Here is a 27158-nt window from a genome sequence, read left to right on the forward strand (position 1 = left end):
TGTCCCCCCCCCCCCCACTTCGTGGTATTAGATATTCTGTTTCCCCCCCCCCCCCGTGTGTTAAGTACTGGGTTTGCTCTTGCGTGTTTAATAAAAGATTGTACTACACTGCTTGTCCTGGCATATTGCCTGTGGTTTGAGGGGAGGTTAATCTGTGTGTGTGACCGTGAGTGACGCGACATGTGTGCTACAGTATACATCCAGTATGTAACTGTATAAAGTAAAACTCACTGTGTAATATAAAATGTAAATGGATACTGTAATATGAAGCATTGCAGTAAGAGGACAATATTACAGTACAGGGCACATTGTTGGATTACATACCTGTTGGCTCTATGAAATGTTTGAATGGTTGAGGACATGGTTGTTCTCCCATCATTCGGCCAACCAGCCTCAGCCATTGTAAGGCCATGATTGAGGACCTAAATATATATATATACAGTACTGTGCAAAAGTCTTAGGCAGGCAAAGAAGGCAGGCACCTCATACAGCTAGTCAGTCTCTCACTGACTTTTTAAACCAATATATTTAATTATTTAATTGAGCTGTTGGTGAAATTTAACAAAATCGTGGAATGGCTGAGGTGCCCCTGAGGAGAAGTTTGGGAACTGAAGTTGTGTTCATCTAGCCATCCAACTAGATATCAGTAACTTTTTAGAAAACAGAAGAAATTATTACTAGTTTTTATTGTGTTACTCTTAATTTGCACACATTCTAATGTTAAATTGTATTTTTTTGTTCTAAGCCAAAGTACACTTGCTACCCAGATAAACAGCTTTAAACATTTCTTTGGACTGCCTAAGACTTTTGCACAGTACTGTACTGTATATGGTAATGCTAAATTGATAACTCCTATCAGTGTTGTGTTTATGGGAAATATGCTAAATTTGCTGATGCAGTCTTCTCAGTTGCCCCTTTATCCACCTTACTTACTGTTGCTATGCCTGCTATGTGATCACTCTGCGTGCCTTAATTATATTATGGGGTTTTATTATTAATTTATTCATAATCATTGTTATTTTTTCAACCTCTGTGTGGCCATAATATTTTGGGTTTTATAGTTACAGTCATGTGGATTAATCTATTTTCTCTGTGTTTTACCATGAAGAACAAGGTGTGACAGGGGATGATTTTGTGGACATTGGGGAGCAAGATGTTTACCTTTTGTTCCCCAAAAACTTCAGACTGGGGAAATCCCTAATTTCCATTTTAAAACTAAAGGCAAGTAAACTGTCTGTTTGTTAGCAAGCTCTGTGTTTTTTGTGGTTTCACAGACATACTGCTGTCAGGTCATGGTTACAGAATATATCATATTTAGTTTCATGGTCTTTCCTTCAAGCAGTCTGGAGTGGAAGCAGAAGACTTCCTAAAAAATAAGCAGGGAAATCAGCGGCAACACCTGAACAAAAGAGATTCAGTGTAAGTATCACACAGTCCTGGAAATAGAAACTAAAGTGGACAGAGCTGTTAGAACACAGACAGTACAGGTGGAAGTAGAATCAGCAGAATAAGTGGTTATGACATCAGAAATACTGCTACCATTCATTCTGCTCATTCTATGTCCACCTGCACTCCTCTCTATTCTAACGTTTTTGGTGCAAAACTGATATCTTTCTTTTCTCTACACGTCTCCACCAGGCTGCTGTAAGATCATCCCTGGGTGCATCAAAAATGTGGACCACTGCCTGCAAGGGAGCGGAAATTGACTGGAACCCTGTCATAAGCAAAAGCTGTACCTCATAAAATTGTTTAAAATCAATATTTCTAATCAAATAGTTTAATTTTTCTATTTTACCTTTTTACCACATAAAGAACAATTAGGGCTTAAAATTTCAATTCACAAGGTAAAACACCAAATAAAGTGTTTTAACAGAATATTTCATGTAATTTCAAGGTCACAGCAGAGTTGCCCTGTAGCCTCGTCGGCAAAGAGCAGGAAATTCTGAAAAAAGCCTTAAAAATGCTCCGAAACAGGAGGGAGGACCTCCGAAGGTCAGGAAAGGTAATACATACTGTACATAGGGAACCTGCAAGCAAGTTAAAATTATTCAAGCCCCCTGCAGTCAAATTAAATCATGAATGTAATGTCCGGAATACAGACCTAGTCAGCCAAGGCTGAATAATGTTCCTGTTCATGTTCTGCTTCACTTTCCTGGCTTCTCATGTCGTGGCAAAACTTCATTTCTACTGATTCCATTGTCTAGAAGAGAGAAGGACTTCAGCTTCACTCCAACGGTATGTAGCTTTTCTGTATTTATACCTTATCATTGTGTAATATATATAGTCATACGTTTCATAATTTAGCTTCTAAAATATTGTGCAATCACCAGCCCAACTGATTTTTTTGCCATCTTAATCCTCTCAGGATCAGTACAGTATATGTGCAAACATGTTTTATGTGTTTACAGACGTGTAAGACTAATGAAAAAAGGTGGGAGAACAGTGGCCCTTGGAGGTAAAATGTGTTTTTACATTTTCCCAGTCCTGCTGCATGATTCACTGTACTGCAGTGTCAGGTTTCCCATTGCTCAGCACACCTAATTTGGCTAAAGAACTTGATGATGTTACGATGATCAGTGTGTTGGCCAGTGAAACTGACAATGTGCTGAATTTTGGGAAATTTTGAAATGTATTATAAACACAGTATATTAATCTGCACAATGTAGCAAAACAGTCTGAAACGTAACTGAGATACAGAGGTTATACACTGATCAGCCATAACATGTGAAGCGAATAACATTGATTATTTGGTTACAGTGGCTTCTGACTGTGGGGGGGTTATATTAGGCAGCAGGTGGATGCTTTGTCCTTGAAGCTGATGTGTTGGAAGCAGAAACAATGTGCAAGTGTAAGGATGGGAGTGACTTTGATATGGGCCATTTGGTGATGGCTAGAGAGCTGGATCATAACCCCCAGCTCTTGTGAGATGGTCCTGCAGTGGTCAGCAGGTTCATGGTGGGGCCCAGGCTCACCTTTGCCGCCAAAATAGCCATGACTCATCAGGGCGTGGATTCCTCTAGACCTCTGGAGGTTTGCTGTACTATCTGACATGTAATGAGCCTCCGTCACCCGTTCACATATTTCCCTACAGTTTTGGAGATGCTGTGACCGAATCATCAAGCCATCACAACTTGGCCCTTGTCACTCAAATCTTTAGGCTTGTCCACTTTTCTGCATCCCAGTATATCCTACACATTGTTTATTTGCTGCCTAATAGGTCCCACCTACTAGCAGGTGCCACTATTACCAGGTAATCAATATTATTCACCTGTTAGTGGGCGCAGTGTTTGACAAATACAGTTTAAAATATCAGTCATTTAACCTAATTCTGAAATATTAAATGTGGACTGGAAATAATGGAAGCTATTGCTTGTGTGGAGTGAACTGAACTTAATTTTGAACAATGTTTCAAATGGCTACATACCTGAAATGTTTGTTGTTTCTTGTAGAAAGAACAGAAGCACTTGAGGTTTGCCTCCACGACATCACACCTCCTATTAAGCACCGTTACAAAGTAATTTCCTTGAAATATCATCAAAATATTTTTTTTCTGGACAGCTCTAAGACTGGGTTTCCGTGGGACATTATTAGGATTAGAAGTAATTAAACCAATTTGGTCTTACATAGCATTAAAAATGGTTTAATTGACAAACAACGCCTTAAATGGCTTTAAAAAGCATGACGTTTTATTGTCATGTACATTAAACATTTAATATACACACAGGACCAGTTGGCTAAATTCTCCAACCTGTGATTGGCTGGTTTGTGATGCTTGTGGATATCACTGTGCTCTCAGAATGGAGCAGTGTTGTGCAAGTTCACACTTTTCATGATCTAGTTCAAAGTTCAGTTCATACATGCTCAAAGTGAACTGTTCACATTCATAGCTCACAATTTAAATTTTTGAACTAGTTCAAAGTTCAGTTCATTTTATTTTTAGGTGCAATATATAGTCTAAATCAAAATTTATTTTGTTTTAACATACATCTATAACCTACCTACATTCTTGCATATATGGACATGTATAGACAAAGGACACAAAATATGATTCTTATTCATGGTTTATTTATCTCTTGCCCCAATACTAGACAAGGGAAGGAAAAGAAAAGTACTGTAAACACATATCGGCATCATATCCATCTCAAATGAAAACTAGACAGAACAGAATATTTATTATTCAGCAAAATATCTCTTTAGTTTTATTAAAAAAAAAAAAAAAAAACTCTCACGCTTCTTGAAGGTGTGTGGCACCATCTCACTGAACTATTAAAAATAAAAACTTTCACATACAGAAGCCATTGTTGTAGTAAGTAATGAACACTCCACAGACCATGCCTACGGCTTCAGTCCAAACTGTTTTTTGTTCACGTTTAACAGCAGTTGCTTTTCAAAGTTGGCATCTCCCAATCGGTTTCTCCTGGGCCTAAATATCTGGCCACCAGTATTGAAGAGTCTCTCCACTGGAGCACTTGATGGGATTGCTGTGTTATATTTGATGAAGAGCTTCTTCAGTTTGGGCAGCAGCATGTATTCAGTAAACTCGTCAGTGGTTGGGGCGTCCAGATAGATGTCCACCTCAGACTTATTGACAGCTGATGGGCTTTGCTTGAACTTAAAAAAGGATGAAGCACTCTTTTTCCCCTCTAGGTCATCAGGGGGTTAAAATAAAGGTTTGGATGAGGGGGCGGCATGCCGTCAGACCTGGTGTAGCTGTAGGCTTTGAACTCTCATCCAACAGACCATCCAAATCATTTTTCAATTGCACAATGGTAGGAGCCAGGTAGCCGAGGAATGTGTTTTTTTCCCCCTGAAGGATGTTCAGAGCACATGCCAAGGGACCCATCACACTCACAAACTTGTTGATGAAGTCTATTTCCTCTGGAGTGAATCAACGAAGCCCAAACTCATCACAGATGGTGTGCAGAAGGAGTCTGTCATACTCAGGAGTGGCATCCAATGGCACTGTTAGATTGCTGGTCTGGGGAGTCAAGGTGGCTATGTGAGCCAGGCGCTGCATTGAGAGGAACATAGAATTCCAACGTGTGTCGTTCGGAGTGACAAAGCAATCTTTAGCTTTTACTCAACAAAATCTGAGGCTTTCGCACTCCTTTTCACCCTATTCCACAGAGCAGATGCCTTGGAAAATACAGGCCTCGCTAATTTGTTGTACAGCCTATCCGTTACATTCTTTGCATCTGTGGCAACAAGATTTAAAGTATGGGCCATGCACCTTCTATGAGGTGGGAGGCAGGGATCCTCTAACTCTGACAGAAGTGCAGGCTCAAGACCATCGTCCTCATCATCGGAGCTCTCAGCAGTAGATCCTGTGTCACTGCCTTCAGTCACCTCATCAGCTGCTCTAATAACAACACTGTCTCCAAAACAGCTGAATGCTTTGACGAAATTGGAAGCATTGTCAGTCACTGTGCACACAATTTTGTTTTGAATTTTAAATTCCTTGTACACATCCGTCAGCACTTTAGCCAGGACATCATATGTGTGTGACCCTCTGACACGACGACATGCAAGGGCTGCTGATCTCCTGAGTGACACATCATTTTTATCAAGCCAATGAATTGTGATGCCCATGAATCCTTTGTTGACAGCTGACCAGCAGTCAGCTGTTGTGCATACAAAGTCAAGCTCAGCAAGTTCAGCTTTTAAATTACTGATAACCTCAATGAATTCCTTATTCATTAGTCCCTGCACCTGTCTTCTTGAGGGCACATGTCTGCCTGGTTGCAAACCAGTTACTAGTTTTATGAAGGAGGGTTTTTCAACCTTACTCAGTGGCTGTAAATCTCCAACAATGTAGTCTATTATTAATCTGTCTACCTGTTGCTGGGAGATTATACCCCTGAAGGCAGCAGGCAGTGTGACTTGAGTCGTTTGGGGACTTTGGCTGGGGGTTTTGCCCTTCCCTCTATGACCTTGAAGGGCTTGCATATATGCTTTCACGCTGGACAAATGCTTCAACTCAACGTGTCTTTTCAAATTGGAAAATGAGGTCATTGATGTTCTAACTTGTTTTTTCAGCGCAGGTGGACAAAGCTTGCACAGAAAGGTTAGGTTTTTACCGTCAGAGTCTCTGTGAAACAGTGTGTAAAATGCCCGTAAATTGTCAAAGTTACAGCCAGCATCATCCGTGTTTTCTGTGCCAGCTCCACTGGTGGTTGAGCTTTCCTCCTCTGCGCTTGCCATGGTTACTGCTGCAGCAGTTCGCTTCGCGCTCATGCGTTGCCAAGGCTGTGCCCTTTGAGAAGTGTGTGTGTGCGCATTATGGGAAACGTAGTGTGAAGCTAAAGACATTAGATTCGACTGTCCTTGGCTTTACACTACGTTACCCAAGATGCACTGCACACAAGCACTGAGCGAGAGTCAGGCTGAGCATTTTATTTTTCGAGCGGAGGAGCCCTTCGCTAGTGCTTGAGTGACAACACAACATGCTGTTTAAATGTGTGAGCCGACCTTGTCACTCGACTCATCAGGTGAAAATAAATCCCGATGTTTAATTGCATTCCAACAGTGAACGACGTCTACGCCGTTCATCACACATAAAATTCACGTTCAAGTTCTTGATTTACTAATAAGTTGCGTTCAGTTCAAAGTTCACTGAAATATGAACGTGTTCAATGAACGCGTTCTTTTGAACTCGTTCATGCACAATACTGGCTGGTTGTCACTTGATACCTTTTCAGAACCTGCCTGTGTTTCCACCAGTTTAGAAAATGAACATAGGTGACAGTGACAGTAAAGGTTCATATTGTCACGTTCAAAGCCGGACGGAACGGCGATCGTGCGAGGCGAACGGGCAGGAAGCAGGCGGACAGGCGGAAGTCGGGGTAAACCAGGGATTTAATAAATAAACAGGGAGCAGGAGACATGAAACGCCAACTAACATCAATGACAGACAAAGGACTCAGGTAAGACACGGACTGAAATACACAGGACTGATTGAAAATAATCGGACACAGCTGGGTACAATCATGAAAGAACACGTGGGTAATCAGGGGGCGTAGCACACACGAGGAGCGGACGGGCCGGGCATCACACATATGTATTCCGTTTTGTTGGATTTATTCTTTTCTGTTCCAGAATAAGTTTTATAAGCTGCCAACTGTCCATTTAACAGTCGCACTATTAAAGATGCCAATAACTGAACTTTGCAATCTGCCTCATGATCTCTTCGCCACTCTAGTGCCATAATATTTTATTTATCAGACCTGTGGCATGGTTTTCATTTACAATGCAAAGTTACTCCGATAATAAGCTGGCTAGTTGTTTTACTGCTGGCACCGGAAATATTAGACAAAACTATATTGGTGATTGACTGAATTATCCAGATATGCGGATGGTTTGGACACGATGGCCCCTCCCACTTGCACTGATGTTATGAGAACTATTTTTTTTTTGTGGTGGCCTATAGCCTTGTGCCTTTGACCGAATCACAGCCATGATATACCGGAGTATCTTCTTATACATTATGTTATTGCTTAATTATACTGCACTCATAAAGCATTATAAACACAGTTATAAATATTTTAAAAAAAGCATAACACATTATATCCACCATTATAACGCTTTATGAATGCTTTATGACACACTCAACTATAAGGCACTATAGATACCTTCATAATGCAATACAAAGCATCCTTAATGCTTATACCGATCATTATAATGCATTATGAAGGTATTTATAGTGCACTAAAGAGAGCTTCATACATCATTCATTATGCATAATAAGCATGCCTATAATGTGTTATGCCTTTTGATAAATATTTAAAGCCATGATTATAATGCATAACAATGGATTATTATTTGTTGTGATTTTTTTTTTAATTACTAACAACATGGCCTTAAGTGTTCCAGAGATTTTATAGTGTTCCGTAATCTGAGCAAATGGAAGCATGTAGATGTTGAACAAAGAGGCTCAGTGAGGATTATAATTCTAATTGGTGATCAGTGTTGACACACCACAGCACACAGTGTACAACGCCGAAATGTGTCCTCTGCTTTTAACCCATATGTGACATCGTGACATAGCAAGGGCCAGCTAATTCAGCACCCTGAGAGCAGTGTTTTGCTTAGGGTCCCTCAGCGGTGCCTTGCTGGTCGGGGATTCAATCCAACAACCATTAAGCCACCACTGCCCACTGCCAATAACGGACCCTTGAGGAACTCCACATGTAATTTCTGTTCATTCAGATTCATAATTACCCTTCTGACAGAAAGTAGTGCCTGACTTGTAAAAATAATTCAAACCCATTAAATAAGGCGGCTGCTCCACCTCCTTCCCTAAGTGCTCTAGTCTCACTGATAAAGGGCAGGTAGGAGTAGCTGGTTTGATCAGGGCTGCTGCATAGTTTTCATGTGACCCCATTTCAGTTTAACGCATAAAAATCAAGGTTTATCCTGATAATACAATCAGTCATTAATAAAGATTTTCCAACCAAAGGCTTGATATTCAGTAAAGATCAGTTTAATGTATAAAACACATTGTCTGACCCAGTGTGTAGGTGACACACAACTGGAGTCAGATGAGAGAGAGAGTAGCTGTGGGCTTTGATGCACTTTGTTCCCCCTGAAGTCCTTCCCTCACATTTGCCCTTTTTGTGCATTCGCTGACTGTACTTTTTTCAGATTCTTTAATATTGTCCTAAGACGGCACCTGCAGTCTTACCCAAACTGGCTGTGACACTGAACATCTCCTAAGTCTGTGCTTTAGGGCCATGACTTCACACGACACGACTACACTTGCGTGCGTAGTTTACATCTATCTGGAGGATTGAAGGTCATGTCCACCAGGGGGCAGTGCGAGAAAACCATCTTGGTCGGTTCCTTCGTTTCCAGTCTCACTTGTGAGCATGTGGTTGTGGCATTAAATGTAGAAGGAGGAGGGAGTCAAGATGGCACTCTATCATACACTGTTTGATTAGAGCTGCAAGCCGACTTGTTTTGTTTACCATGTACTGTGAACTATATGCAGATTTACTACTGTCTGGATTTATCATCCAGTGACGGCAATAACTATACATAGTCATGATGACAGGCTCTGAAAAAAGAAAAAATGATGGAAGAGATTAAACAAGAGATTTTCCAACCAAATGTGTTGGACCTTTTCAAATCAGTCACAGACTGATTTTTGGCTTATTTCTAATGAATTAGGAAATATTTAAACAAACATTATAGCTTCACCATTTTCTGACCACCGAGCCATTGACATCCATATATCCATATTGTCATCGTCTATCCATCTATCCATCCATTTTCCAAACCGCTTGGGTCGCGGGGGGTCCGGAGCCTATCCCAGAAGTGATGGGCACGAGGCAGGGAACAACCCAGGATGGGGGGCCAGCCCATCGCAGGGCACACTCACACACCATTCACTCACACATGCACACCTATGGGCAATTTAGCAACTCTAATTAGCCTCAGCATGTCTTTGGACTGTGGGGGCAAACTGGAGTACCCGGAGGACACCCCACGACGACACGGGGAGAACATGCAATCTTTGTCATCGTCTACTGGATATAAAATATCTTCAAACGGGATATTAAACAGTTCAATCTTGAGAAATAAAGTAGCTATTTTAAATATAGAATAATTAACTGACTTACACTGGAACAGACCCAATACAGAAAAAAGTATTGCAATAATAATATGATGTAGCAAAATTTGTCAGAAGGTTTAGTAGTGACTTGGCTCGAATCGGAAGAGATGAAGAAAACAAAATTATAAATGAGATTTACTGCTTTAACCTGCAAACCAGTCAGTCGTCTTACTGATACAGAAAATAATGTAGGAGGTGCCTTACAGAATAAATTGTATGATTATATATAAACATAAGGCAGAAGGAGCCTTTGTTAGATTGTGGCAAAAATGGCTTGAACAAGGTGAGCAGAACTCAGCCTATTTCTTTAGGCTGGAAAGTCAGCAAGTCAGGAACAACTGCATTATGCGGGTGAGGATTTATGGAAATGCTGCAGATGACATCAAGAAAATAGCCAAATTCTGCACTGAGTTCTTTAATAATTTGTATGTCAGGAGTCTTGATCCAAAATTTTTGATTTCTTCTCAAACATCACGGGAATAACTGATGTGGATCGTGAACTTTGTGACGTCCCAGTTGGTTTAACTGAGATGTGTGCAGCAATAAATTGCTTAAAAAAAAAATAAAAAAAAAGTTAAAATTAAAAAAATTGCTTTTTTCATCATTGCTGGAGACTTCAATCAGGCAAATCTGAAGCCAGTTTTCCCCAAATTCTTCCAATATATGAACATCCCAGCTAGAGGGAGAATCTGTCTGGACAATGTTCACACAAACGTTTGTGAGGCCTACAAGCCCCCCCCCCCCCCCCACCTCGGCTACTCAGACCATGTCACTGTGATCATGGTTCCTGTGTATAAATCCCTGCTGAAGCACAACAAACCAGTCAGTCAGAGTGTGGCCAGCTGGTGCCGTCTCAGCTCTCCAAGGCTGCTTTGGATCTACTGACTGGGACATTTTTAAGGAGGCTGCTATAAATGGTGACGCCATCAACCTGGAGGAGTATATAAACTCTGTGATCGATGACCACGAGAGCCGACCAAAGGCCCTGGATGATGAGGGAAGTGCTCACATAGCTAAGAATCAGAAATGCAGCTTTCAGATCTAAAGACAAGACATCCCAGTGCTGTAGAAGCCATCAGTGACAGGCCTGAATGACTACTGCCCAGTAGCACTCATGTCAATCATCATGAAGTGCTTGGAAAGGCTGGTCATGGCAGTAATACATAAAGACTAATCTTCCCACCTCTCTAGACCCTCTCTGATCTGCATACCGGTCCAACAGGTCTACTGAGGACACCGTAGCCTCTGCCCGTCACCTTTCCCTGACACATCTGGGTAAGAGAGTCACAGATGTCAGGATGTTATTCATAGACTTCAGCTCTACCTTCAACATGTCCCTCAAAAACTGAGGGGGTTAAGCTTGAACACCACTCTCTGCAGCTGGATCTTGGATTTCCTGACAGAGACGCCCCAGTCAGTATGTATGGGCTGCAACACGTCCAACACCATCATCATCAAGTTTGTGGATGATACAACTGTGGTGGGACTGATAAATAGAGAAGATGAATCAGCATACAGAGAAGAGGTGGAAAGTCTGTCCACAAGGTGCAGAGACTATAATCTATCTGTCAACGCTGACAAGGCAAAAGAGATGATTGTGGACTTCAGAAGGACACGTCCTGCCCACACCCCACTCAGCATCAACGGTACTGCTGTGGAGATTGTAAGGAGAACCAAGTTCCTCGGTGTGGACATAACTGAGGAATTTACATGGACAAATAACACCAGCTCCTTATTCAAGAAAGCCCAGCAAAGACTAAACTTCCTGAGGTGGCTGAAATAAGCAAACCTTCCCCTCCCATCCTCACCATGTTCTATAGAGGCACCATTGGCAGTGTTCTGACTAACTGCATCACCATCTGGTGTGGCAGCTGCAACAAATCTGACCGCAAATTCCTGCAGAGAGTAGTGAAGACAGCAGAGAACATTATGGGATGCCTCTCCCTTCCCTACAAGCCGCTTTTTGCAAACGCAGTGTCCGCAAGGCCTGCAGCATTGTGCAGGACCCATCACATCCCTCACATGGTCATTCCACACTCCAGCCACCTGAGAGAAGATACTGCAGCATCAGAGCCGGGTCTGCCAGGCTGCGTGGCAGTTTTTACCCCCAGGCTGTCAGGCTCCTCAACACCATGCTGCCTCCCAGGATCCCTCACTCTGCCTCCTCACTGCCTCAACCCCCCCGTAACCCACAACTAAAGGCCACAGACTGACCCTTAAGCACTGCACTGAACTTAACACTTTGTCACTCTGACATGGGGGCAATAATAAGAATCCCCATTATTCTCTGTCTGCCCCATTATTCTGCTTCTATTCCTATTTTCAGCTGTTAGAAATGTTAGACGTGTTACTGCTGTTACTACTATTATCATACACTGTTTACACTGTGAACTCAGGCTGTTACAGCGTACATGATGGTGAATTCAGGTCTAACTGACTGCAGAAATACATCATATATTTAATATAGTTCTAACAATATTGCACATTGTCCAGTATTGCACATTACTGTATATTGCATAATCTACTCCTCTTCCTCAGTTGCACTGTCCTGTAAGTCCTTTGCACATTGTCTTGTCTTGTTCTCTATATTGGACTAAGTTTATGCTTACACTGTGGGCCCTGAGCTTCGCCATTTCATCTCTCTCTATACTTATATATGGTGCAGATGACAATAAAGTTCAATTTGGCTTTGATCTTGGGGGTTTGTTCACGGTGCAGCAATTTGGAAAAAGAGGGAACTGAGCTGGAAGGTGAAGCTTTTAATTTACCAGTTGATCTACGTTCCTACCCTCACTTATGGTTATGAGCTCTGGGTGATGACCGAATAAATGAGATTGTGAATACTGTATAAGCAGCAGAAATGAGTTTCCTCAGCAGGGTGTCTGGGCTCAGCCTTAGAGAGGGTGAGGAGCTCAGACATCCGGGCTCAAAGTAGAGTCGCTGCTTCTTCGCATTGAAAGGAGTCAGTTGATGGTTCTAGGATACCTCTTGGACGGCGCCCTGGGGAGGTGTTTCAAGGCATGTCCAACCAGGAGGAGGCCTGGGGGCAGACCCAGAGATTATATATTATATATAGCCTGAGAGATTATATATAATATATACTACATTATATACCAGCCTAGATGCATCTACGTTGGGAGCGTCACATTGGCGCGCTGCTGGAGAGACGTGTGTGTCCAAAGTGGATTAAAAGACGTTCATATAGTGATCTAAAGACAAACTCACTTTTATTAATAGCTGTTGTAGAATCAATATTAAACTCACTATTTTATTTGTGTCCATTGCTTGGTCAAAATATCAGGCAGATCATTGTGAGCAGCAATAAGTAATAAACATAACAATCTCAAATAATGATAGACATTAATTAGCTTTGCACATTAGTTAATTTTGCACATTGCTTACTGAGCAAAATTAGCACAATACGATCATTAATAGCATAATCAGTTTACTGAATATGTCTGGCAGGCTGTGGGGTGGACTCTCTATAAAACAAAACAGGTGTTTAGTACCAAATTAGGACCCAATATACTCATTTTTAATTCTTAATTAAAAATTAAGGATGGCATGGTGGTGCAGTGTTTAGCACTGTTGCCTCACACCGCTGGGACCCGGGTTCGAGTCTCCGCCTGGGTTACATGTGTGTGGAGTTTGCATGTTCTCCCCATGTCGTCGTGGGGTTTCCTCTGGGTGCTCCGGTTTCCCCCCCAGTCCAAAGACATGCTGAGGCTAATTGGAGTTACTAAATTGCCCATTCAGTAGGTGTGCATGAGTGAGTGACTGGTGTGTGAGTGACTGGTGTGTGAGTGTGCCCTGCGATGGGCTGGCCCCCCATCCTGGGTTGTTCCCTGCCTCGTGCCCATTGCTTCTGGGATAGGCTCCGGACCCACCGTGACCCAGTAGGATAAGTGGTTTGGAAAATGGATGGATGGATATTAGATAAGTGGCAGAAAAATCGATGGATGGATGGAACTGTATGAAAAATAATGCTGCTTATGAAAGTAGGTAAGTAAGAATTTCAGGTTAGAATTTCATTGTACCTTGTACGCATGACACTGCTTTCTTAGAAACTTATACTGCCATTAAATTTTGAAGACGCTGTACAAAGAAGGACACAATAGTGTTCGGAATATTTTTTTCTTGTCTGTGAAAATATACAGCTCTTCTGGACACTCATTCTTAAAAAAATTAGATGCTACTTTAATACGATCTGTACCGTTAGTAAAGACAATGTTCCGTGACAAAACGTGACCATACTGCCACGCCAATTTCTGGTGGCACTGCACGTCGCGCATGCGTCTTGTTATCCTCATGTAAGTGCGCAGACGAAGCCGGAATCAACACAGAAAACGTGGCGGCCAGACTGGTACCTCTCCGCGCACGTATAAGCGGACGTGTTTGTATAGACTTTTATGATGCATTTTACTCCTCCGCGGACGACCGCCTGCCGCACTACAAATTTGTCTTTAAACGCCAACATAGATGATTTTGATGAGGATTGGGGTAGTTTGCAAACCCTACAGCCAATTTTCAAGGTAATAGAACTGTTGCATACATTTAAATGCGTATGCATATGTGTGCAGACTTGTCCCAAATTGAAAAGCTCACGCCAGCCAGTTGATCAAAGTTGGCAGCCCCGTGAACTGCCGCTCTGAATTTGTAAAACGTAGGGAAACATACACAGACCTCGCGGCTGTGGTACGTGTGCAGGGAATATCAGAATTACTACTAATACTTAAATAGGACACGTGCGCATGTGCAAAGTACACAGCTTGACCAGAGAAATATGAACGTTTCCATGTACGCATACGCGGTGTAATACGCGAGTGCTGCGCTTTGCGGAGAACCAGCCTAGATGCGTCCGCGTTGGGAGCGTCGCGTCGGCGCGCTGCTGGAGAGAGGTGTGTGTCCAAAGTGGATTAAAAGACGTTCATATTGTGACCTAAAGACAAACTCACTTTTAGTGGTAATCTTTGTTGTGTAATTTTATGGTTAATATGTTTGATGAATGCTGTTTGTAATTTTATTTACCTGTAATTATCCCATAACATGCGCGTCATTTTGGCGCGTCTTCCCACCGGCGTCGCGCGGGCGACCAACATTTCCGGTAATTCACATATTTGACTTTTTATATTTTATGTATCGTACAGAATAATAGAGCGCAGGCTAAAGTGCAGTTCGGCCCCAGCGAGTCTCTCAGCGCGGCGTGTCTCACAGCGCAGGGGGCAGCCGGAGCGCCGCAGACTCGGGCGGCTACATGAGTATATTGGGAATAAAATGTGTGTATTGGAGCGAGTTCTGTGTGAGTGAGTGTGTGAGGTGTGACAGTGATAATGATGGAGATGCTGGGCTTCGTCATGGGATCAATCGCTCTTCCTCCTGCCTACAGACTCCTGCCAGCTGACGCTGGACCCCAACACTGCAAACAGAGAAGTATCTCTGTCAGGGGGGGACAGGAAGGTGACAGGGGGGGCAGAGCAGCCATATCCTGATCATCCAGAGAGATTTGACAGCTGGAGCCAAGTTCTGTGCAGAGAGAGTCTGACTGGTCGCTGTTACTGGGAGGCTGAGTGGAGTGGAGATGGAGCCTGGATAGGAGTGACTTATAAAGGGATCGGGAGGAAAGGAGAGAGTGACTGTCTGCTTGGATACAATGACAAGTCATGGATGCTGTGCTGCTCTCCTCACAGACACTCTGTCCGGCGCAATAATAAAGAGACTCTTATACCCATAGAGCCCTCAGGCTCCCACAGAGTAGGAGTGTATCTGGACTGGGGGGCTGGTGCTCTGTCCTTCTACAGAGTCTCCTCTGATGGACTGACCCCCCTGCACAGATTCACCTCCTCATTCACTGAGTCCCTCTATCCAGGGTTTGGGGTTTATCCAAACCCCCCCGTGTCGCTGTGCATGCTGGGATAGCTCACTGTGTGCTGGAGGAATCATTTTTACCGTATCAGTCTCACATGTCGCTGCTTCTCCACGGCAAAAAGGTAAAATCTCTGCTTTATAACCAGTATAACCCTTTTTACTCTGTCTGAAGTGTGACGTATGTTAATAATTGGGTTCTGTAAGCTGAACAAACATGTAGAATGACTGTTTTTCTCTGACTTATGTTCTATGTTGTCTGTAAATGCACCAAGACTGCCTAAACAAATTCATAGTACATGCAGTTGTACCAATGGAGTGAATTCTGATTCTGAAAAAAATAAAATGTAATGAAATCTAAGCCTGATGAGTGGGGGGAGCTTTTCCCCTCCCCTCTATATGTATATTTTATATTTCGGTCTATATATTGTATTTGCTACCTGTACACTGACAATAAAGGCTTCCTATTCTATCCCATTAATGTCCCGGTTCCGCGCTGCCCAGAACGTAACTGAGTAACAGACTTAATCCGCGCTCTCTGCTCACTGAGCGCAGCAGCCTGATATCGCAGCGGCGACGCTTTGGCCAGCAGGGGGCGGCAGACGGCAGACAGTTTATTAACTCAAAACCTACAGCGGTCCTGAGGTAACTTAGTAAAGATAATGATATCCAGCCATCCATCCATCCATCCATTTTCCAAACCGCTTATCCTATTGGGTCGCGGGGGGTCCGGAGCCTATCCCAGAAGCAATGGGCACGAGGCAGGGAACAACCCAGGATGGGGGGCCAGCCCATCGCAGGGCACAGTCACACACCATTCACTCACACGGGCAATTTTAGCAACTCCAATTAGCCTCAGCATGTTTTTGGACTGCGGGGGGAAACCGGAGTACCCGGACTGACGACATGGGGAGAACATGCAAACTCCGCACACATGTGACCCAGGCGGAGACTCGAACCCGGGTCCCAGAGGTGTGAGGCAACAGTGCTAACCACAACACTACACCATGCCGCCAGATAATGATGTAATCAAATTAATCATATATTAACTAAGTAAACATAAATAACATAAAATCTTAATAAGTCACGTTAGTACAACAACAACAGAAAGGCACCTGATCATCAATGAAGTAGTGTAGGTGATTACCAATTACCAGAAAAAAAACACATAAATCCTGTTTCATTAGGAATCCTGAGATATATACAGTATTGTGCAAAAGTCTTAGGGAGTCATAGGAAATGTTTAAAGCTATTTATCTGGGTAGTAAATTTATATTTTCTCAGTATTAAAAACAAAATTTAATATTAGAACATGTGCAAATTATGAGTAAAACAAAAAAAACTAAAAGGAATTTCTTATGTTCTCCAAAAAGTTACTGATATCTTGTTGGATGGCTAGATGAACACCAATATGGTTCCTAAACCTCTCCTCAGGTTCACCTCGGCCATTTCATGTATTTGTTAAATTTCACCACCAGCTCAATTAATTCATGAAACTAGTTTTGAAAAGTCACTGAGGTATTGATTAGCTACACACGTGGACAAAATTGTTGGTACCCTTCAGTCAATGAAAGAAAAACTCACAATGGTCACAGAAATAACTTTAATCTGACAAAAGTAATAATAAATAAAAATTCTATGAAATTTAACTAATAAAAGTCAGACATTGATTTTTAACCATGCTTCAACAGAATTAATAAAAAAAAAAAATTCATGAGTGTTGCTTGTTGCCCCTCGTTAGTCTTTGCATTTAAGTATCTATTTGTCTCGGCCATTGATGTTAGACCTTCCTGCTGCCTGTGACCTTCCCGGTTGCTAGTCCTCCCATTTGTGATCCCTCACGATCCTCTTTGTTTCCAGTCTCAGCCCATCTAGTTCAGCAAACCCCCTTTTTGTTTCGCTACCAAGGATACAGAGATGAGAGTCTTTTACCAAGCATACAGTGTCCAGAGTGGATGAGCATGACCACAGTGAGAAGAGGATCTGATGGATGGAGGACCTAAGTACCATAATCTTAGTAACGCATGAGCAGAATTGGACCATAAGAGGAACTGGCCGGCTCCATCTCACACATGGTACGTGGGTGTAGAAGTTACTCAAAACCATATGGCTGAAATCCTCCACATGTGCATTTTGAATGTATTGGGCATCATGTCCTGTTTTAACCATGAGAATCCTGTGAGGGGCGGCTCAGTGGGTAACAGGGCTGCCTTGCAGCTGCAGTGTCGAATGTTTCCATCCTTCTCCTACGCTGTCTGTGTGGCGTTTGTTTGCTCTCTTTATCCCACATGGGTTTCTTCCTGCAGCGACTCTGACAGGCATCTGTAAATTGTCCGGACTCCATAACTGTGAGTGTTCCTTGTGATTAAATGGCATTGTATCCATGGTGGACCCCAGCTTTTTGCCCTGCGTTTCCTGTAATTGGCTCTGGGATACCCTTGTGATAAGTGTTTGGAAGATGGATGCGTCTAATCTTAGTACTTACGTGATCTATCCCGTCTCCTCCCAATTGAGCCAGCAGAGGTCACTAATGGCCCTCCGTAACTCTCCTAACCCTCCCCAGCTGTATCCCATCGTTGACGTTCTCCACCCTGATCTGTTATCCTCCTACACCTCTCTCCCGTCGCTGATTACTGTGTATAAATGTTCCTGCTCTCATGGTTCCTCAGCTCCGTCATCATTCTTCCAAGTGTTGTTTGCTGTATTCCCTTAATAAAGCCTGTGTCTTTCCCAGAGCTACTGCATCTGAGTCGTCCTTAACCCAGATTATATTACTCATCACATAGAATATCCATTTACATTTAACCCCATGGACACTAAGCTTTTCTCCCAGGGGTCTAAGGTAAGTGAGACCAATTGGACCAATTCGTCCAGATAAATACATTTGTAAAAGAAGTAGTGAATACGTTTCCAATCAATTCCTATTACACATTGACGTTATAATCAGAAGCCACATTATGAAATGGAATATATCCAAACAGCATTTTAATCTGACCAGTAGGGCATGCTGTTGTACCACTTGTAGAAACACTTTTGCATTTACCAGACTTGTTTATCCAAAGTGACTTACAGCAGTGGGAAGGGTTATGTTTTATGCATATTCTTGGGGGATTTGAACCCATGACCAATGCATCATAAATGCAACACTCTACTTGTTCAGCTAGAGAATCTCAATGAAAAAAGTCCTAATGACTTGAAGTAATCAGCTCCTAATGCCAGGTAGCTGAAAACACAATGAGGTTCTTCCTCAATGTGATGCTGCCCAACCCAGCAGACGGGAATCTGATGAATCAGACACGCTTGCCAGTGTCCAGTTTAACCTTTGGGGTCCGTGGACTCGACGGCCAATCAGAGATGGCAGACAGCTGTCCACATGGCCCCGATTGAGCGGTACGTTTGCGTAACCTGCTGGCTGTAAAAGGAGACCATGTGTTTGAATGCTGCATCGCAGGCCTGACACATGAGAAAGACCAGATGCCAGCCACCTCAGACATGTGGATTTTATCTGTGTTCCACAGGCACTTTCATATAAGTGATTTACAGGAACAGCCAGTCTAGTGCAAGGCAGCGCAAACACCCTCATGCATATACTGGTTTTAGCACAGCTTCATTGTAAAGCATATCAGATGGCCTCAGAATCCTGCTCCCTGCTTAATACAAGGTGAATAGGGAGTAGGAACTAGGGGACTAAGGACTATGGGATTAGGGGCCACAGGACTAGGAGACTATGGGACTAAGGGAATAGGGAACCAGGGGAAAAGGGGCTACAGTGTTAGGGACCATGGGACTAAGAAACAAGGAGACTAGGGACTTGTGGATCATGGAAGTGGGGCAAAGGGGAATTGGGCACTATGGACTATGAGACTAAGGTATAGAGGGACCACAAAATTTGAGCACTTAAGACTAGAGGACTGTGGGACTGCAATGCAGCATCTCCGGAAACCTGTTTACTCCTGCTGGGCAGCTTTCATTTGGCACCCCCTGCTGGACAGTGGAGACACTACAGAGGCTGTGTATTGTGTTCAGTCACCTTTTACTGTAAATCACACATGGGTTCACGCTCATTTGTGTCTGCTCTGAATCCCCATGGGCCGAGGTGAAAACTCCATCCACTTTAGGTAATTCAGGGGCCTCTTGCCAAGTTATGTGAGCTTCGTGTCTGATTCTTTGGGCTTCCGTACTGGAAGCAGTCCAGGGTAATTCTGGGAAAGTGTGGAGCTTAGACAAACCAAACTACAGCGTAACATGCTGCCAAGGGGGATTTTAAGATTTTGGTATATTGTGTGGGCATCTTTCTGTTCTTGATATTGATTGATGTATGTAATTATGTAGTATTTTTAATATACGGATAGCGCACTATTGTATACAAAGCGACAAGCCAAGCTTGCAGTTTTGCAGTGTTCATGTGCTGCCACCTTCTGGGAAAACGAAGAACGGATTTTCAGATTAAGATCTAAAAAACTACACATTTACATTTTAGCCCATGTTACACTGGGCTTTTCTCCCAGTGCAGTAATGTCAGAGAGACCTACCAGCGAGAAATCTACCATAGTTACTGTTGTATATACATTTATACTGACTTACATTTTACTTATTTATCAGAAGCTTTTATCAAAACGACATACAAATGAGGAAGCAGATTGACACTGTACGGTGCTGGGCGTCGCCCCGGTATGCAAAGTGCTTGGAAAGATTAAAAGCGACAAAACATTGTATAAAAGATCGAGTCCAAGTGCAACAATTATTAAAAATAATACTTAAGAATATCAGTAACAGAGCTCAGCACCAGCATGTATGGGCCCTCAGGACCTGTGATGATGAGCACAAAAACACCAACGCAAATCCCCAAACTGCACAATATTGTGTTTTGAGTGAAACCTCAATGAGTCTTTAGGTCCATGATACTGTAATAATTTCGAGGAACTTTATCGCTGCATGCAATTCCCAAAGCGCACCACTAGATGGCGGCTTCCTACCGTGAGCTGAAACAGCCGCCGTAGGGGCGATACGCGGCAAGTTTCCCCAGCCGCCAACCGGCGTGCACCGGGGCTGCGTCTGGGTCAGGCTTTTGCCTGCTGCTTTCCTCCAGCTTATTTTCTTGTGTAACTTGGTGCTGGGCTTCTCGCCATATAAACAAACTCAGCCTAGCAAACATTAAGAAATCTGGATGCTATGAAAGGATCGTCTACCATACTCCCATATTCCACTCTGCTTTCATCCAATTGTCTTTGGTTTGTGCTGCTGGGAACCATTATCGCTGTCCTTTTATTTTGCTGCAAACGTAATCGTATGATCACATTATATCGCGACGTCCCTTGTCCCCACCCACGTTTTGTTGAAACTGCATGAAGGTCAGACCCACTTTTGTACCGTTTGAAACACATGTTGATCATTTTTTCTCCTGCAAAAAAGAGCATTTACTTTTATTTTGGAGATATTTTTTTGCAAAGCGACTTACAATTGAGAAAGCGGCGAGTTGAGCAGCAAACTTAATGCGGTGTGACTAAGCAGGTTTGGACCCATGATGAAGCTCAAATTCCACAGTCAAACAATTTAAAATTGTTTCTTTGAGAAGGCAGACGCAGGCAGTCACCGGTGCGTTTGGGGTTAAGGGCCTTAGTCACAGGAGCATAGTGATATAAGCCACTGAGCCAAACGCCAACCCACAGCACTGACCTCTGGCAGAATTCACCTTTACAAGCATGTTTGGCAAATGCCACTAAGTACAAAACTGATGCACTTTTACATAAATAATTGTACTTATCATCAGGGTTCAAGTGTCAGAAGTGCTTCTGCTACTCTTTAGTAAGGTTGCAAATTCCATCTGTCCATCCATCCATCTTCTGTAGCCAGGTATACACAGACGCACACACACAGACGCACACACACAGAGGCGCACACATGCACGCTAATGCGCACACACACACAGACGCACATGCGCACACAAACACGCACGCACACGCGCACACACACATAGGTTTGTAATTATATCTTTGTGGGGACTCTCCATTTGTTTCTATGGTGAAAACTCTAATCTCAACAATGACAGTCTACCCAGCCCCAACCTTAACCATAAGTAAGCAAACAAAATACAAGATTTTAGGTATTTCCAGTTTTGTGATTCTATTCACAGATTTTTTTATGAAATTGAGGTTATGTTTGTGGGGTGTGGGGAGTGAAAAATATCCTTACATGGCAAAAGGTTTTTATCTCATCGTGGGGGACATTTGGTTCCCACAATGTAATACACTGTGTTCACAATTATTAGGCGAGTTGTGTTTTTGGGATTAATTTTAATAATAAACAAATATAGTGTCATCAGTCAGTCCAAAATGTTAATGAACCTGAAGCCTGAATGTTATGCAAGGGAAATAATAATAATAATCGACACTTTTATTGTCCCTGTAGGGAAATTGTCTTTACGCCTCCCACAACTTGCTCTTTTTTTTTCCATAGAGGAAGTTGTCTGCGAAGGGCTGCCACCTGTAGCGGCACCCAGGGAGCTGGGGGTTAAGGGCCTTGTTCAAAGACCCACAGGCTGAGGCTGGGTTTGAACCTGCGACCTTCTGATTACAAGCACACAGGCTTAGCCCACAGAGCCACACGCTGCTCCCAATGTTCCCAGAAATGTGAGTGTGAACATTATCAGGGGAATACATGTCTGTGCACAATTATTACACAACTATTAGTGTGCAGAATTATTACACAACTATTAGTGTGCAGAATTATTACACAACTATTAGTGTGCACAATTATTACACAACTATTAGTGTGCACAATTATTACACAACTATTAGTGTGCACAATTATTATGCAACTAAATGGAACACCTACATTTTCCCATCTCCCTTGTTCATTATCATCTTTCAAAGTGCGATTAATAAACAAACATCACATAATTTCCAAATAAATAATTCTGACATGAAATATCAATTAGTGAGCAATATAGCCACCTCCTTACGGATGTAGTGGGAAGTGCGAGTGTCCTGCAGGCTGGAGAGCTTCTGATGACGCGCTCAGCGGTCCGGACCCTTCAGAAGACTGTGCAGACCGCTGAGTGCATCATCGGCAGCTCTCTCCCCAGCCTGCAGGACACTTACACTTCCCACTGCATCCGTAAGGCCACCAGCATTGTGACTGACCGGTACCATCCAACCCACGAACTGTCTACTACCCCTCTTCCATCCGGAAGAAGATTCTGCAGCATCAGGAGCAGGTCTGCACGACTGTGCAATAGCTTCTTCCCCCAAGCAGTCCGGCTGCTGAACAGCAATAAGTCCTCCATTCATGGAATCTGGTATTTTCTTGTTCTGTTGACGATTAACTTTTTGTGCAGCAGCAACCACAGCCTCCCAGACACTGTTCAGAGAGCTGTACTGCTTTCCTTCACTGTAAATCTCCCATATAAGCAGGGCCCACAAGTTCTCAATAGGGATTATGTCAGGTGATTATGTCATTATTCTGTCATCCTTAAGGCCTTTACTGGCTAGCCATGCAGTGGAGTACTTCAATGCATGCGATGGAGCATTGTCCTGCATAAAAATCATGGTCCTCCTGAAAGATGCTGACTTTATCCTGTACCGCTGCTTGAAGAAAGTGTCTTCTAAAAACTGACAGTAGGTTTGGGAGTTGAATTTGAATCCATCTTGGCATTTTCTGGGAAAGTAGAGTGTACCCTTGGGGAGGTGGGCTCCGGCTGGGCTTAAGATACGGTTTCATTAATGAGACTCACATGGTCAGAAGGTTTGAGGTAAACGAGTCTCACTGGCTGTTTCTGAAGGTGGGACCCTCCCCCAATAAAAATCTCACGTCTTCAAATTAAAATAATAATTGTAACTCTCCACTACGATTATTCATGTTACAAGGTCCAACTGACAGCACTACTTTGAGGAGAGTTCTTCATCTTCTACCTGTGTGTTGGTAGAATAGTGATTCAGAACATGGGCTTGTGATCTGAAGCAGGCGGGTGTTCGCCGTTGTACCTTTGAGGAAGGTTCCTCACTAAATTAGCCTAGTTGTGGGCATCTCCATCACTGCAGTTTGCGAGGGCTTGGTAACCTAGCCACTTGCAGTTGTTCCCGTTTTAAGGTTCCCTTTTAATACCGCTTGTAATCCGTCAGTGGATGGACCGGCGTGAGCCAGGCAGCCGGCGGGATACTGAGCCACTACAACTGCTGCTGTTTTCTGCTTTTGTTTCGTTTATTTTGTTTTCGGGTTTCCTGTTTAATTAGTATTAAGTATTTATGTGTTTTGTTTAGTTTGTTGTACGTAAACCGTGGGGCGCCGTTAGGGAGGCCTGGTGTTGGGTGGTGAGGATCTGGTTTGGGGGGGGGGTAGGTCCTGGCGATATAGCGCTGTGTGGTCGCTCTGCCTTCTTAGCCCACCCCCCTGGTGTGTGTATCTACGCCATGTGATGTGGTGACCCTGTGGAGTACCTTCTGACAGTGTCCCCCCCCCCACCCCAAGGTAATAGCTGCCGGGTTTGGGTTTCTTTGTGTGATTGGAGTGTTATTCTAACATAATCTGATTTGTACCATTTGTGGGTAATTTTTAAAGTAATTGCTTTGCTGTTTGGTTTTTCCTTTGGAGTGTTAACTGAACGCAGAATAATAAAGGCAGTGTTCATGGTCTTCACGTCCCCCAGGCGGTGATTATGAATTTGTGTGCTTTTATATCGGAGTGGGCGTAGTCGGCAGGATTTCACCAGTACATGGTGCAGATGTGACTCCCTGATCGCTCCCTGAGGAGGTTAGGTGAGATTTTTTTTTGGTTTTTTATTTTTTGGTGTTTAATTTGTCATAGTGGAAAGGCAAAGCAAAACAGCAGCATTAGTTTCCCAGGAGCCGCTACTATCTTGAGTAAATTTTGTTTGCCGGGCTTCGTTTGTGCCGTCTAGTTTTATTGTCCTATTGTCATTATGGACGACGAAGTGCAGCAGCTCAGGAATTTGTTGGGGCAGCTCCAGCCTGATAATGATCGTTTGCACCAGGAACGAGCAGAAGTTCCAGGTCCCTCTACTGCCACCCAATCCTCCCCCGCACCTCCACCTGTTTCGGTCGAGCCTCGTGTCTATACTGAACGTTTTACTTTTATTTCTAGAGACCGGAAGTGTCCAATGTTTGGGGGCAGGTCTGGTGTGAGCTTTGAGGAGTGGGAGGAAGAGGTGCGAGTTTGTATGCGGGCCCGGTTTCTGTCGTCTGCTGATAAAGCATTTTTTCTTTTTGACCATTTAGAAGCGGAAGCTAAGGAGGAGATTAAATATGGCCCTGCTGTTGAACGGGGTGACCCAAAAAGGAGATACTGGCACATGGAGAGTCACGTCTCCGGTTACAGGGTGGTCCCATACGCAACTACAACCGGATCTTATATACGCACGCTGGCCACAACAATTAATCTATCAATTCAACAAAATCACGATACCTGAAAAGATCGCACATGGAACTCATGTTTTTTTTCATTGGTACATGTCAGGGTCTTATGTTCACCAGAAATGGTTGTCAGTTCAACAAGACATGTATCAGGATGCACCAAGAGAGCTACAGAAAGTCAGTGATACCAGAGGGGCATGCAGGTACTATGCATGTAAAAATCTGATGGACAGACTGCCAGCTGTATTGCGTGTACTACATGAGATAGATGGAGAGAGCAGTGCGGAGAGATCAGTGGATGCACGGGGCCTGCTTTCACAAGTAGATCTTACCTTTATTGGAATTCTAGCAGTTCTTAGGAAGATTCTTGGGGAAGCCAAATATCTGTCAGACATGCTTCAAGCACCTTCCCTTGATCTAGCTAGAGCTGTGGACCTAATCCAGGCCCTACAGGACACTTTATGGGAGTACAGGGGTGAATCATGTTTTGATCAACCGTGACAAGATACTGTGTACAGCAAAAATGTATAATGTTGTAGTTGAGGCTGTTTTTTTTGTGATTATAATTTTATTGTCATTCCGTCAATTTATCAGAAGGCACATACAGGACAGAGATACCACAAGAATAAATGACAAAAAAGCAGCAAGAGAAAGGAGAAAAAAGAAAAGAAAAAAAGAAAAGGAAACACAGAACAACTTTTCACACTTGACATGTTGGCAGCAAACTCATATAAATTAGACTCATATAAACTTCAAAGAAGCTCTTTAAGAGCAGCAGCCATATTCCTCCAGGTATTTACAGTGATTGCTTTGCCTTGTTAATCTTTGCAGTGGTATACTCTAAATAGACAATGTAATGGAATGAGACAATCCAGAATTGCTTCAGGTTTGTATCAAGGTGTATCCATCGCTGTAGTGTGGTTTTCTTAGCAGCTGTAAAGCCTGCCTTTAACAGTTTTTTATCACGTAATGAGAACTGGTACATCAAGTCATCGTTAAGCAATAGTAAGCAAGGCTCCATGTCAAAGTATAGTCCAGTAAGATCACATTACACACGAGTGACAAGCTTCCATAAATGTTGGGTCACTGGACAGTCCCAGAACATGTAGAAACGTACCGGTAGTGTCAGTGTTGCAAATGCTGCAGTATGGATGGGGAGCAGGTTTGATGAGATACCGTTTGTAGGGTTACAATAGAAACGATGGATAGTTTTAAAGTGAATACGTACATAACTAAAGTTTTTGGAAGTAAGGCAAAGATTCGACCGCACTGTTTCCCAAACCGGGTGGAATCCTAACCTAGAAAGTTCTAAATCCCATTTTGACAGAATCTTCAAAGGCTTATGAACATTAAGGAGTAAATTGTTGTAAATGATTGTGACTGTGCCTTTAGATGCCTCGACAGGATCGATCCAGCTAAACATTGGGTGATCATCTAAGACAGAATTCCATGGCACAGCATAGGTCTTCATTGTGGATCGTAGCCTGAGGTCGAAGAAAAATGAGAAGCCAGGCAGACTGTATTCTTGTCCTGGAATGTGCGCACAACATTCGCATCAAACGTATTATAAAATGTGAAAACCCCCTTGGATGACCAGGGGGGACAAACAAAAGCTTTATAGTCTGACAGAAAGTGGAAATTGTTCCATAAAGGAGATTGTTGACCTATTACTTTTTCGGCGTTGTACCATGCAGCTAAGGTGGATGAAAAGATACAACCAAGTTTGTGTCGTGATTTACGAAGACCTACCCCTGGGAAAGGTAAGTCCTGGAGTCCGTGGGGATGCACTATAGCCGATTCAATACCTCTCCACGACACTACACTGCCTGCGTCTGTCCAAGTGCGCATAGCCCTAATTTGAAATGCCCAATGCTAGAGCTTAAAATCAGGGAGGGCGAGGCCACCGTCTGATTTGGTGCGCTGTAAAACTGAGAAGCATTTCCTGGGTTGTCTGCCGTTCCAAATTAATTTGGATACAATGAAATTCAAATCTTCAAAATAATTTGGAGGTGGTACACATGGAATCATAAAAGACCAAAAGATAAGTGAGTAAAATATTCATTTTGATTGAACGGCATCTTCAGCTAGAGAAAGACGTGGAGACAAAAGGCTGGAGGAGATAAAGACAGCGCAGAAAGAAGATGATGTATGCAGACAAGTGACAAACCACTGTTTCACAGAATGGCCAGAGAGATGTAAGTTAGATCCAGACATTAAACCATACTGGCAGCGCAGAATGGATTTTCACCTTGTTCACGACCTTCTCATGAAGGGAGAAGGACTTGTGATACCTCCCCCCTTGAGAGCGGATGTTCTTC

The 27158-nt window shown here is 43.1% G+C and overlaps 1 long non-coding RNA gene across 1 annotated transcript; it reads left to right on the forward strand.

The window, feature by feature from the left end:
* Positions 1-1594: 1594 nt before the first annotated feature.
* On the forward strand, positions 1595-3461 carry LOC125727329 (uncharacterized). The gene is made up of 4 exons (XR_007388695.1): positions 1595-2002; positions 2205-2235; positions 2409-2455; positions 3450-3461. It is a non-coding gene; the product is annotated as an uncharacterized LOC125727329 (long non-coding RNA).
* The last annotated feature ends 23697 nt before the right edge of the window (positions 3462-27158 follow it).

This window comes from Brienomyrus brachyistius, unplaced genomic scaffold (assembly GCF_023856365.1).
Source record: "Brienomyrus brachyistius isolate T26 unplaced genomic scaffold, BBRACH_0.4 scaffold93, whole genome shotgun sequence".
NCBI lineage: Eukaryota > Metazoa > Chordata > Actinopteri > Osteoglossiformes > Mormyridae > Brienomyrus > Brienomyrus brachyistius.